At 41.1% G+C, this 12,097-nt stretch overlaps 2 protein-coding genes across 5 annotated transcripts in view; one reads left to right on the forward strand and one right to left on the reverse strand.

Moving 5' to 3' along the window:
• The window catches only part of SDR42E1 (short chain dehydrogenase/reductase family 42E, member 1), a 1,031,186-nt gene that overhangs the window by 351,202 nt on the left and 667,887 nt on the right, over positions 1 to 12,097 (reverse strand). The window contains exon 1 of one of the 3 annotated variants that reach the window (XM_050978759.1): positions 2,890 to 2,894. The exons of the other annotated variants lie outside the window; for them this stretch is intronic. The gene's annotated coding sequence lies outside the window, so the exon portion shown is untranslated. Of the gene's footprint in view, positions 1 to 2,889; positions 2,895 to 12,097 lie in introns of those variants that run through there. 3 annotated transcript variants of the gene reach the window in all.
• CDH13 (cadherin 13) overlaps positions 1 to 12,097 on the forward strand; it is a 438,545-nt gene that overhangs the window by 96,960 nt on the left and 329,488 nt on the right. The window lies entirely within an intron of this gene.

A 12,097-nucleotide genomic window follows, 5' to 3' on the forward strand; every position in this document is an offset into this window, starting at 1 on the left:
CAAAGAAACCACCAAAATCAAATATAAACACAGAATAGAGCCCTCAAAGCAACTTTCAGGCAAATATAGCAACCTCTTCTCCTCTCCCTGTCCTCTCCCCTCCCTGGTCTTTGTGCCAGTCTCGGAGTTTTTACAGTGTTTTCCTGATGAGGCTTTCCTGGGGAGCAGAGTTTTTACTTGAACCTACACCTGCCATAATCCCAGGAGACTGAAATCTTAACTGTGCACATAACCTTGTGCTTTATCCTTCTTGTTCCTTCTTTTTATTGAAAGAGTTTTACTTTGGATGGATTAATGACACATGGATTAAATGAGTGATTCCACAGCCTAGTACTTTCCCCCTTTCCACGAGGTAAAGTGGTTGTTTCAATCCCTACTCACCTGAGTCTTTATATTTTTAATGTTTTAAATCAATCAATGAATAGATAAAACCATGAGAAGCATCAGTGATTTCAAAATAAACATTTTTACAGGTATTTTAATAACTATTCAGAGAGCTGAAACTGGAACTTGAACTTGCTTGTGGTGTGTGCACAAGAATATTTGGATGTAGTGTTCACAAAGTATGTAGGAACATTTTAACTTAGCTTTCAGCAGACAGCAGAAGAAAATGTGCTTTATTTTCTGGACCCTAAAGTCATGTGCTAGAGTACCATTCTTATGGTTTGGTTTTTTTCTTTTTTCATACAATAACCAGCTGGATACAGCTGAAATGGTTCCAGCAGAAGGGGGCTGGCACAGCTTGCTGGTGTAGGAAAGGAGCAAGCAGTGCAGGTGAACTGGAGCCTGCCAGATCCTGGTGGGATTCTGGAGCTCCTGTTTACAGGAAGAACATCTTCTCCCACTAGTGTATTTCTTTCTTATTCTAGAACCTCATTTATCTTTCCTATATTTGTCAGAAATTCAATGTTTGTTTGTCAAGAAGAATGCTTTCTCTTGCATTGAACAGTTTTTTACTTTGTTTATATTTTGGTAGGAAAAATGATTTTTTTCATTTGAATTTTATTCTGGTGGAACTCCTCAACACCTTCTGCTTCTCAGCTGAACCAAAAAAAAAAAAATATTTGCACAGCCCTAATGGTGTCAGTAAATTGATTTCCCTAGAACACAGGACTGCCTTTCCTCTCTGGGATGCCCCAAAGTGATCACTGTTAATGATAAAATACCATGGAAATTTTACAGAGAAATCAGTGCCTGGGATGCTGCTCTGAGATGAGAACAGCAGTGTGGATTTCCTTGGAGGACACTGAACCCATCTCCCTTCCCAGGTGCATCAGCTGCTCCAGTCCATGGACAGACCATGGTTCATTTGCCAGCTGGTTTGCTCAGGGTTATCAAAGCAAAGCTGATGGTACCTGGGTGGGAGACAGGGATGGCTGGAATTTCCCTCATTTTTCAGAGCAAAGTTAATATTCTAACTCACTGCAGGTGGTTGATTTCCAGGAGGTCTCTGTGGATTTACAGAGCATGTGCTTGCTCAAGTTTGGAGGGGATTGATTCATTTGTTTTGGAGACATTAGGTGGGAAAAAGTAGAGAAACCTCCCCTTGAAAGAAGGGAATGAAGCAAGGATGAACAAATTATCTTTAAAGAAGAATTTTTGATTAGCAGCATCTCATCCTAATAAGTTGTGCTGATCTCAAAGCTCCTTTTCTTCCATGCTGAAAACAGTGATGGTTTTTGCCAGTTCTACTGGCAAACCTGAAGTCTGATGTAATGAACACAAAATAATGTTCTGTGTACTTCCCTTCCAGTTCTGTGCTAAAAAAATCCTTCCAATCCTAATTGGAAGGATTACAGGAACTGGAACAAAATGGGAGAAATATACATTAATTTTCCTCCCAAAAATATAGAAATATAATTGACAATTTTGATCTGAAGGTTGCAAGATTTGGTTGAAAACTGTTGAGGTGTAGTCATGAAATCTTACAGGAATTAGAAAAAACGCTGAACACTGATCTGGAAATGCCATTTGTAGCTGACTTCATGCAGTTCTGTTTTACCACTGGAAAGTAAAATCAATTTCAGATTAACTTTGACAGGGAGGTGTTGAGGCATGTGAGTCAGCACTTACTCAGATATTTCTGCCAGCCTGTTGGGAAGACAAAGAATTGTGATGGATATTATCAATAACAGTTCTAGCCTGAAAGGAAAATTGGCAAACTAAGTTAAGAAACACTTTCCTGCCTTGTCCTGGCACTCTTCGCAAAAAACTAAATTATAAGTTGTTATTAGTGTACAAAACTGAAATTTATCTTGAGATTTAGGAACTTTTTTTTCCCCTGCTCTTCTCCCCTTTTTGTAAAAAACCCTGCTGTTATTGCTTTTGCTGTTGGTTTTTTTCCACTTTGAAATCTGGACCAGCTATTTTTTTTCTTGAAACAATGTGTTTGGTAGAAGTCAGTACAGCATGATTGAAACAATGAGGGATTTCATTCTTTTTATCCACAATTGTGGAGCTATATTCAATAACCCTTTATAACCATCTTTCTACTATACTGAATTATGTATCGATTCTTCTTTTGCAGTAGCTTCATTACAGAATTCCAGATGGAAAATGGGCTTTTAGATGTCAACCTGAAACTCTTCACGATTTTGAATATGGTATTACACATAATTCTGTGAGGACCTAATCACACATCGTTTGATTCCAATGAAACAACTCTCATTGACTTCCCTGAGAGCTGGCTGAGGCTTGGCTTGAGCTATTGCTGGGTTATTGAAAGTATAATCAGCATTTTGATTCAATTTTCCATCTCTTTCAAGTCTTACGTGTTAGCTGTGCTGTGCTTGTGCTCCTGCCACACAGAATGATGAATTGTTGGATTGGGAAAGTCCCCTGAGATTGTGGGGTCCAACCATCACCTAGCACTAAATCCAAGGGTCACCTCTGAGGATTCCCAGCCACTGCCCTGGGAATCCTGTTCCAATGCTTAATAACCCTTTCAGTGAAGAAATTTTCCAAATAGCCAATCTAAACCTCCCCTGGTACAATCTGAGGCCATTTACTCTTTTCCCATCACCTGTTAGTTTTGAGATTGACCCTACCTGGCTATGATCTCCTCTCAGGGAGTTGTAGAGAGCAAGAAGGTCTCCCCTGAGCCAAAACAAACCCATCCTCAGCTGCTCCTCCTCACATTTGGGCTCCAGGACCTTCCCAGCTCTGCTGCCCTTTGGCCACACTCCAGCACCTCAAAATCTGCCTCGTAGCTCTCACAATATGCTGGGCACTGGGAACCCCTGGCTGGAGCTTTCAGGAAGACACTTTTAGAACAGACTTTGAAAGTAAAATATATTTACACTTTTCTTTTTAATTGCAAATTTTGTTGATGGAGCCTCCTGCAAATACTGTGTGTGACACCTGGGTCTGTGGCTCTGTTCCTTTGGCTGAAATTGCAGGGGTTAACAGCTCTGGAGCACGCAGGGGTCTCTGGTCATTGATTTTTAGTGGTTGCTGTTACAGAAAGTACCAGTGGCATTTAAGACAGACAAAGCACCATATTAAAGTTAATGCCTTTGATTTCCTTCAAATCATCTCTAATCCATGTGGGCCTGTCATAATTTATACCTGGCTTGGCCACAGCAATAAGTCTGAAGCTGTCACATAATCTGCATCAACACTTGTGCACGAGAGGAATGGCACGTGCTGCTCACTGCACTTGGTCTCAAGGAATTAATTATTTATCTCTCCTCACCCAGAAGGCTGCCCTGAGCTTAATTGGTCTTTCTCATTATTTGTTTTGTTAGGAAAAAAATAGGATTAAATACCAGGAGAGGAAGATAACAGAGGTTTTGCTGCATAAGATAAATAAAAACCAATTCCTGTTTGTTTCTAAACATGATAAATGTGACCAGGTTTTTGGTCTTCCCCACTGCCCCCAAAGTCTTGGGGGTCCCCTGAGGATAATCTTAACAGGATAAAGTGGTCTTTGAAAGGCAATTAGCAAGATTCCTACAAACTGGGCCATGCCTGGGTCATGCTCATCTTAATTCCATTCCTTGGGATTTTATTGACTCTTTTCACATATAAGGTATTTAGTTCCTCTAGCTCTGCTCTGTGGTTTGGAATCATCCTGGAGCCTTTCAGGTCCCTGCCCAGCTGTACCTGGGAGCAGCCAGCAGCCCCAGGAATGCTGGATAGCAGTGGGACGTGAGCTTAGATCACAATCCATACCAAGCCTGGTCAGCACCAATAATTGAAATAATTAATGCTGTAATGAAGCTTATGAAAAGGGGATCAGAGAGGAAGACACTGGGTTTTTAGAATGAAATTAAGCACCTTGTGTCAGCTCTCCTGATTTTATTTAGAGGAATCCTATTTTTTTGGAGGCATGCAATCCACAGTGTAATGAAGCTCTGGGGAAAGTTCTTCTCTCTTACCATATGTCTTGTGTGCTATACCACTAAATCAATTTTTATTTCTTTATTTTTTAAATTCTTTCTAAGACAGAAATTCAAAAGTCTGTCACTTCTTGCCCAGTCTTCATCCATGGCTGCATTTGGAGAATGCCAGGACAAGCCAGGGTCTGTTTAAATGTCTTCCAGCAGATACTATTGCATGTGTTTAATTAATATTGAACCATTACTACTGCAGCTTCTCTGTTCAGGAAGACTCTACCTCCAGGAGGCTTTTGAACTCATTTGATGTGCTTCAACACCTTTTGTGAGCTGTGCTTATTTCTTTTATGTTTATTTCTGTCTTTGGAAATTGGTGCAGTGGGAAAGTGAGGTCCCTGCCACCCACCTGCTTCCTTGAGCTCAAACTCTCCAGCACCAGCCCACCTACAGACCAGAAATAAGCAAACAAACAGCTCTGACCAGAAGGTTTCAGCAATCAGCATGTCCCTCTTGTTCTAAAATTAAATGAGATGCAGAACCTGTCTCAGAACAGCCTGTTTGAGGGGTAATAGAGAGGGGAGGTAGTTGCATCCTATTTACACCACATACAGCAGCATCCTGTAGTTGGTAAATGTTCCAACTGCCAGAAGTAATACGACCTCTGAGGCAGGGAATATCTTCCTGCATCTATTTCAGTTAGTGAGAATCTTAGTAGACCACTGCTGGAAATAAATGAGATTAGTAAGTTTTCCTGGCTTTATTCAGTACATCATAAAACATTGAAAATATTAAAACAATTCAATATGTTCCTGGAAGATAAACACGAATAGGGCCGGGGAGGGTTTGGAGTTTTGGGTAATGAAATTTCTCAGGGTTATTTGGGGGCACTTTGTTGTGCACGGGATGTTGCTGCCAAGCAGGGAACCTCATGCTGAAGGGATCTTTACAACCAGATAGTCACTTGAGCCCCTCACACCAAAAGAGTTGTGAGATCTGAACTGGCTGGAGTCACTGTCAGCACCTGCTGACTGTTCCTTTATGGGCTCCCCCAGGACCTTTGCATGTCTTCTACCTGGAATTGCTTTTGTTTAGCTGGTTGGACTGTGCATTGATCTTGAGCTGCCAGCTAATTTACAGGCAGCATTCACCCAGGGCAGTGTGTACACAGTGAGGAGAGGAAACAGGAATGCACCAAGTCCTGCCTGTGGTGCTCATCAATGCTCTGCAGCCACATTGATTGTGGTGCTAAAGGGAGAGTGCCCAGGACTGCTCGATGGCACCTGAGCTGCCCATCCCCAAATTTCCATTCTCTCACTCAACACCAGAGTGGCTGCCTGCAAACTGCTCCCTGTGCATGATCCCTGACCCCTGGGAGCAGGGCTGGGGGTGCAATTAGGCTGCCACAGGGAAGCACAAATGGAAAAGAGAAGCAGCTGCCCTAAATGGCATTGGGGGTTTGGGTGCAGCTCTTGGCAGCAGTTACCAGATGGAGCAGCTTTACCTTGAGCATTCAGTAGGGAGGGAAAATTTAGGAGCTGGAAAAAGTGCTTAGGACTGTTGGAAGTGCACATGATAAAGCAGTTAAGATCCTAAAAAAGCACTGCTTTTCATTGGCCCTGCTTATTGCACAATGTACATAACTGCTTCTAGTTAAGTCACTGAGGCTGCTGGCAAACTTAGGAGGAAAACATATGCTTGTGTGAAATGCTGACTGGAAGTTTAGCTAATGATCTATTCAGCTCTGGGGGCCATACACAGATCATGAAACATTTACTTCCAATAATTAGCTGTTTTGTAGTTTGGGGCTTTTTATTTTTTATTTCTTTTTGTTCTTTTTTAATCCTACTCAGGCATATTGACAAACATGGCTTTTTGCTCTGCTCTTGGAGAAAGTTGCAGCTGCAAAGGTCCCTTGAGTTATGCCAATCACTTGCAGATGTTCTTCTGAAAGCAGAAATTAAATAGAATTTCTTGATGCCAATAAATTAAAGGAAAATATTAGACTGCAATCTCTAAAAGTGTGTGCTCTGGTCACAATGCATCAAATACTGCTAATATAATGATGACCTTTTAAAGGAAAACACATTATGCTGTAGCTGTCTTTGTATTAAACCTGTGGAATGCTGGTATGCAAAAGTCAAGCTATTAAACAGTGGGAGAAATGGAGTGGAAATAATATATTTTGCCTTTGTCTGCTGTTGCTGTTCTGATAGGCACATTCTTCTCTTTTTTCTCCTGTATTCAGTCATGCTCTTCTTGAAGCCATAAAACACAGAGACGGATCAAATACATGATAACATTTGGGAACATTATATCCTGCTGCATTTTGATGAGTTGGATCAAAATCACAATGACCAAAAGCTGTTGTTCAATAGCAAAAATGAGCAGAACTGCAGAGGAAGATAAGCAGGGTCCTTGTCTACCCTCATCATGGTCAGAGCATTAAAAAATGAGAGGCATTTGCTGAGAGCTAAGAAGATTTCCATTTACTGCTCAGAAGCTAAGACTGAGTGGTTATTGTGAGCAGTGAGTTATTTGAGTAGTATTTTAGCAGAGATCCCTGAAAGGTGTTAAAGTACTTTTGGTGATCTGTACTCAGATATTCACCTGTCCATTGCAGAGATGTGGAATCAGAACTCTTCTTTCTTTACAAGTGTGTTCTGGGGTTGATTAAACTCACATTTGCAAGTTATGAAGTACCTGCAGGTGCTGAGTCAATTCTACTTGTGTTTAAGATACTTGCTGGAGAAATAGGATTTAATTCCTAAGGCTGTTTTCCCAAAACCTTTTCTAACAGTTTATCCACTTGGAAAATTTGGTTTTTAAATTTTTCTTTTGTCTGCAGAAAAAAAAAGAGGGAACCTCCTTCTATTTGGCTCTTTCCTAATAGAATGGGCACAGCCAAACAGAACTGAAATATTTTTGAGCTTTAAGAAGCTCTATTTAAGAGAAGAAGGCTTTGTTTCTCAGCCTGGAGATGACATAACTGTGACCTGCTTTGCTTTGATGGGAGGAATATAAGATTTTACAAGTTGGATACAGCTGTTCTCCAAACACCAATTTGGAGTTGTGATCCCAGTGAAGCTCAGAGCTAGGTTGGACTCCGTGGAGGTTACAACCAGGAGCAGGTGCCCGGGCCTTGGCACTGGGCTGGCAGGAATTTCCCATCCCTTGGTGTGTGGAATGCTCTCTGCAGAGCCAGCTTGGAGGAGAATTTGCTTCCTGAGCTCAGCAGGTCTCTCACTGCCACACCACTTGCAAGGGGCTCTGAGGCAGCACGGGGAATGGGAGATGTGTTTGCACAGGGAGTTAAACAAACAGCTCACACTGTTATAATTTTCTGGTTTTCCTGCTGTATAAACAGCTCCTGGTAGCTTGTCAATCACCTTCTACTTTGGTGCTAATAATTGCATAGGGAAACATTAAAAAACAGCTAAAAGAAGTTTCAAGGCTGATAGCAGAGAAGTCAAAAGGTTCTCAAACATTGTGTTTATCTCCTCTCGAGATAAAGGTTTTTCAGAAGGCCCTGAACCTGGAGGATCAAAGGGAGCATTTTGTTTGTAATGAGTACCCATCAGTGCATCCTTTAATTACCGTTCTTGTTGGTGTCTATTAACAAAAACCCACCAGGCTCACAGCAGAAAACATTAATTTACAAGTAACAGACAATGTTGTGTGAAATACATTGCTGGGTATAAATCACTCAGTGTTTGAAGACTTAGACCAAAGTCATGTTTAGAATATTCTGTGTTCCTCCCTCCAGCCAATGCTAATTAAAAGCAGTGCTTTGCTACTGTAGTCAGCAGGAGATGTTGAATCCCTTCCTTTGAAAATGAGCCCCTTCCTTGGGCTGCTCCCTTCCAAAGGCTCCCAGCCTCTCTTCCAGCTTGGTGTGTCTGGACAAGAGCTCCTTTGAAATTTGTTCTCCAGAGCCCTTTTCATATTTACAGCCCTCAAACCTCCCAAAACTTCTGAGCAAACTCTTACTTTTAACACCCCAATGAAGCCTCTCAGCATTGTTTAATCACCTTGGGGTGACTCTATGGATCCTGTGGTAGCTGCTAGTGAGACCAAACTGACCAGTTTGTGGGCCTGGCAGTGGATTTGAGCACATATGGCAATGCCAGCATGTGCCAGCCATGTTTCTGGCAGGTTCCTCATGTGAGGATCAGCAATATTGATGCTCTGAGCAGTCAGAGCTGCTGGAGATGAGCAAGGCCATTGTCCCTGCCTGGCAAGGATATTTAGCTTGTGAGTAGTCTTGGCCAACTGAACTTTCCTGGGCTGCAGTGTGTGCCCAGCAGGCCCTGACCCATGTATTAATAAGTTTAAAAGCTTGTAGCAATTTCTAAAAGCTGACCTGTGTTTGTAAGGTTAAGGCTACTCAGTCTGAACCAGCAGCAGTATAGAAGCAGTGCAGTGAAATGCTGTGTAATTCTTGCTCTGCCAACAGCTGAATTTGCTGACCAAACCTCTTGATCAGTCCATTACAAGTGGACAAAGTTTAAGTGCCCTTTGCCCATTCATGAGGCTGTTCTGCAATTCTCAAAAGCCAACCTTTTTCCTGGAGGATTCTCTATCATTACTTTCTGTAAATTTGGCAGTATCTGAGCCAGTGTTTAACTTGGATTCTCTGAGTGAAAGTTGCCTTCTGTGTCTGACTGCAATGTCTGTATCTGAGGGCTCATTTTCAGTTCAGGGTGTACAAGTCTCTTCTGATAATGTGCTCTTAGAAATCATACACAAGATAAACTGCTCTTGCTGTTCTGACTTTTTATACCAAAACCCCCCTTTGGTGCATGTTTGCAAAGTGAGGAGTGGAATGTTCAGCAGTTCTTGTTTCATTTCCTTTCCAAGCTTAGGAAAACTAGATCAAGTTTCAAAGAATCCATTTGTTTTCTGACCTCTGTGAGCTGATTGCCATCTGTGGTAACTCTGGGCACCTCAGAGCAGGGAGATACAAACTCGAGGTCAGCAGAACTGAAGGCAAAGATTTTGTGAGGTTTTTTCTGTCTAAATTGGCACTTTATTTCAAAGCACACAGGGAAGAACTGCTGACATGGAACAGTAACGAAATTTCAAAGCCACCAAGAATGTTTTTATCCATTTTTCTTTTATTTTGAAGAATCATAGTAATTATCTGTCAGGCTAAAACTGAGTTCTGTTCTAAAAGATGATGTTGAGAGTGCTGGATATTTGGAGGGAGAAAAATTAGACTTAGTAGAAGCTCAAAGATGTGTTTCTAATCCAGAGAGCTTTTTCCTATCAATACAATGTCTTGTGCACCATCTTAATTATTTCATCATTTATCCTCATTAAAAGTTAGCCAGTTACAGAAATTATTACTGTATACCAGGAAATTTTATTTTATGGATACTGCAAACCTTTCAAGAAATATTTTCCTCTCTAGAAGAGTAAATTACTTTCCTCTGTCTTCCTCATGTACTGGGATGTTTATTGCACTTATGAGAATGCTAAATTCTACATTTCTAAATTTCAGATTGTGATAAATGTCCCTGCCCCTCTGGAGCTTTTGAATAGTATTAACCTTAAAAAACCCTCACCAACCAAACATCAGCATTTAAAGTTTTGCTGGAAAAACAATTCTGTAAAATATTACTAATTGATTTATGATTAGAGTCTGCTATTATTGAAGTTAATGTACCTTAATGGACTTATTATAGGTGGAAAAAAAAAAAGGCATATACAGTGAAGGTTGCCCAAGCATTTGCATTCAACTTTTTAGTTTTCCTAATCTCTCATATCTGAGACATTTTTCCTCAGTTGCTGGAAACAGCATCAAGCAGTTGTTGTCAGTAATTTTATTGAGTTTCAATTTTATTTGATCTTGGAAAAAAAATCTCAACCAAAATAAGCACGAGAGTTTTCAACTCAGAAAGGAAAACAGGTATTTTTATATGCAGCAGGAAGAAGAATGCCCATTTTCTTTCTGTAAAAACAAATTTGTGCAGCTCACAGTTCAAGGCATGTAGGAGGACAGCTGAAATTCAGTAACACAGAATTACTCATTGTTAGGAAATGTTTTTATTTGTGTGAAAATTGGTTTTGATTTGGTAAGGGTAGAGGACTTTGTTTAAAGAAATAAAATAGTATATTCTGTGTGTTTGTTTTATTGGGTAGTGTGAGCTGAGCCTTCTGATTTGGGATACCAAAAAAATACTGAGACTTCAGTATTTTTGTAAGATGAAGGCTCAGGCAAAACCACTTTATTTTCTTCATATGTGACATGATAACTGTCCCAAAAGTGTGTCTTGAGTTCTTCTCTTTCAATAATGTAGGATTCTAAAATAGAAAATTCTCTATTAGTGAAGAGTAAATTCTTCCAATGAAAATGCAAAATGCCAAAGTTAAGTTTAGATGAAAACTCAGCTTTTTTCCCCTGTAAGAATGTTCTGTAATTACACAGCTCCATCCTCTTTGTCAATTGAACTTTCTTAGTTATGTTTTCTTTTGAGAACTCAGCAGAATTAGTGTCCATGAAATTCATTTCTATCTTAGAAGCCTTTTAGAAGGTTGCAGGAAAAAATGTTGCTACTGTGTTGCTGTGAAATCATTCTAAGTAATTGTGCTATATTGTATTAAAAAGCTCCAGGACAGAGAACACTGAGAAAAGGATAAAGGTCATGTATAATATTTCCTCTGCAGTTCAAGTGAGGCAATCTGACATTGCACAGCCAACTGAAAGGCATCTTTTGCAACCAAATAGTTGGGGGTGGATACCAGAATTTTGGCTGTTTATTTATTCCAAGCCATACTTTGAGGGGTAGTTTGTCCAGGGAGCCCATTCCTCCTCATCCTTACTCACCTGGGCTGTGGAGGGGAAGGGAATAAAAGGGAACACTGCAACATGAGCTAATCTAGAGGCTTTGTATGTCATGGAATTGCTTTTGGAAAAGATGCTTGTGACTGGAGCAGCAGCACCTTCCCAGTGGGTTTTCTTGGCACATCATTTTCCTATTTGTGGTTTTCCAGCACATGTTGAGTGTGGGTGTGATGGGTGCTTTGGACTTTCACCTGGTTTGCTGAGGAGGAAGGTGGACACAAACCAGAGGAGAGACCTGCCTGAGAGCCTGCAGGAGAGCAGAGAGTGTGAGAGTCTGGAAGCACTGAGAAACCAGACTGGAATGTGGTGCCTCCTGGAGGACTTTTGGTGATAAAGAATTCTGTGTTAGAAACACAGAGCATTCTGCCTGGGTATCACAGGGCAGAAACCAGCCCAACACACCCACTGAAGAGAAGGGATGGGTTGGACATGCAGGTAAAACAATGTGTGCTGGCTTAGGGACCTTTGAGGGTTTTGGATTAAAAGACAACATAAATTCCAAAAGCACTGCAGCTGCACTCATCTGAGCTGGAAAGGAAGGGGATGCCAGCAGCATGAACTTTGCTTTGCTTCCTGAAGGGAAAAGAGGAGTTAGGGGAACAGTGCTGCCTGGGATACCTTGCACATTAGAGCAGCCAACATGCTCTGGGTACTCTGCCAGCAGTTTGAGAAACAGAAAAACCCAGTGATGGTTAAAGGTTATAGAGTGAGTCCAAGCTGAAGAGGGAATGTGGCAGAGACCTTGTGGGAATCTGGCCTTCATGGCACAGGAGAAAGGGGAATGGACAACTCTGAGTGAACTTGTCTGGGGTCAGGATCCCATTTTGCCATAGAAGGAAGAAAAGTTGCTGCAATGTGCAGTAATTGAAAAAGGATTCTGCTGGAGGAGGATGATGATGATGATGATGATGAATGT

This window comes from Serinus canaria, chromosome 11 (genome assembly GCF_022539315.1).
Source record: "Serinus canaria isolate serCan28SL12 chromosome 11, serCan2020, whole genome shotgun sequence".
Lineage (NCBI taxonomy): Eukaryota > Metazoa > Chordata > Aves > Passeriformes > Fringillidae > Serinus > Serinus canaria.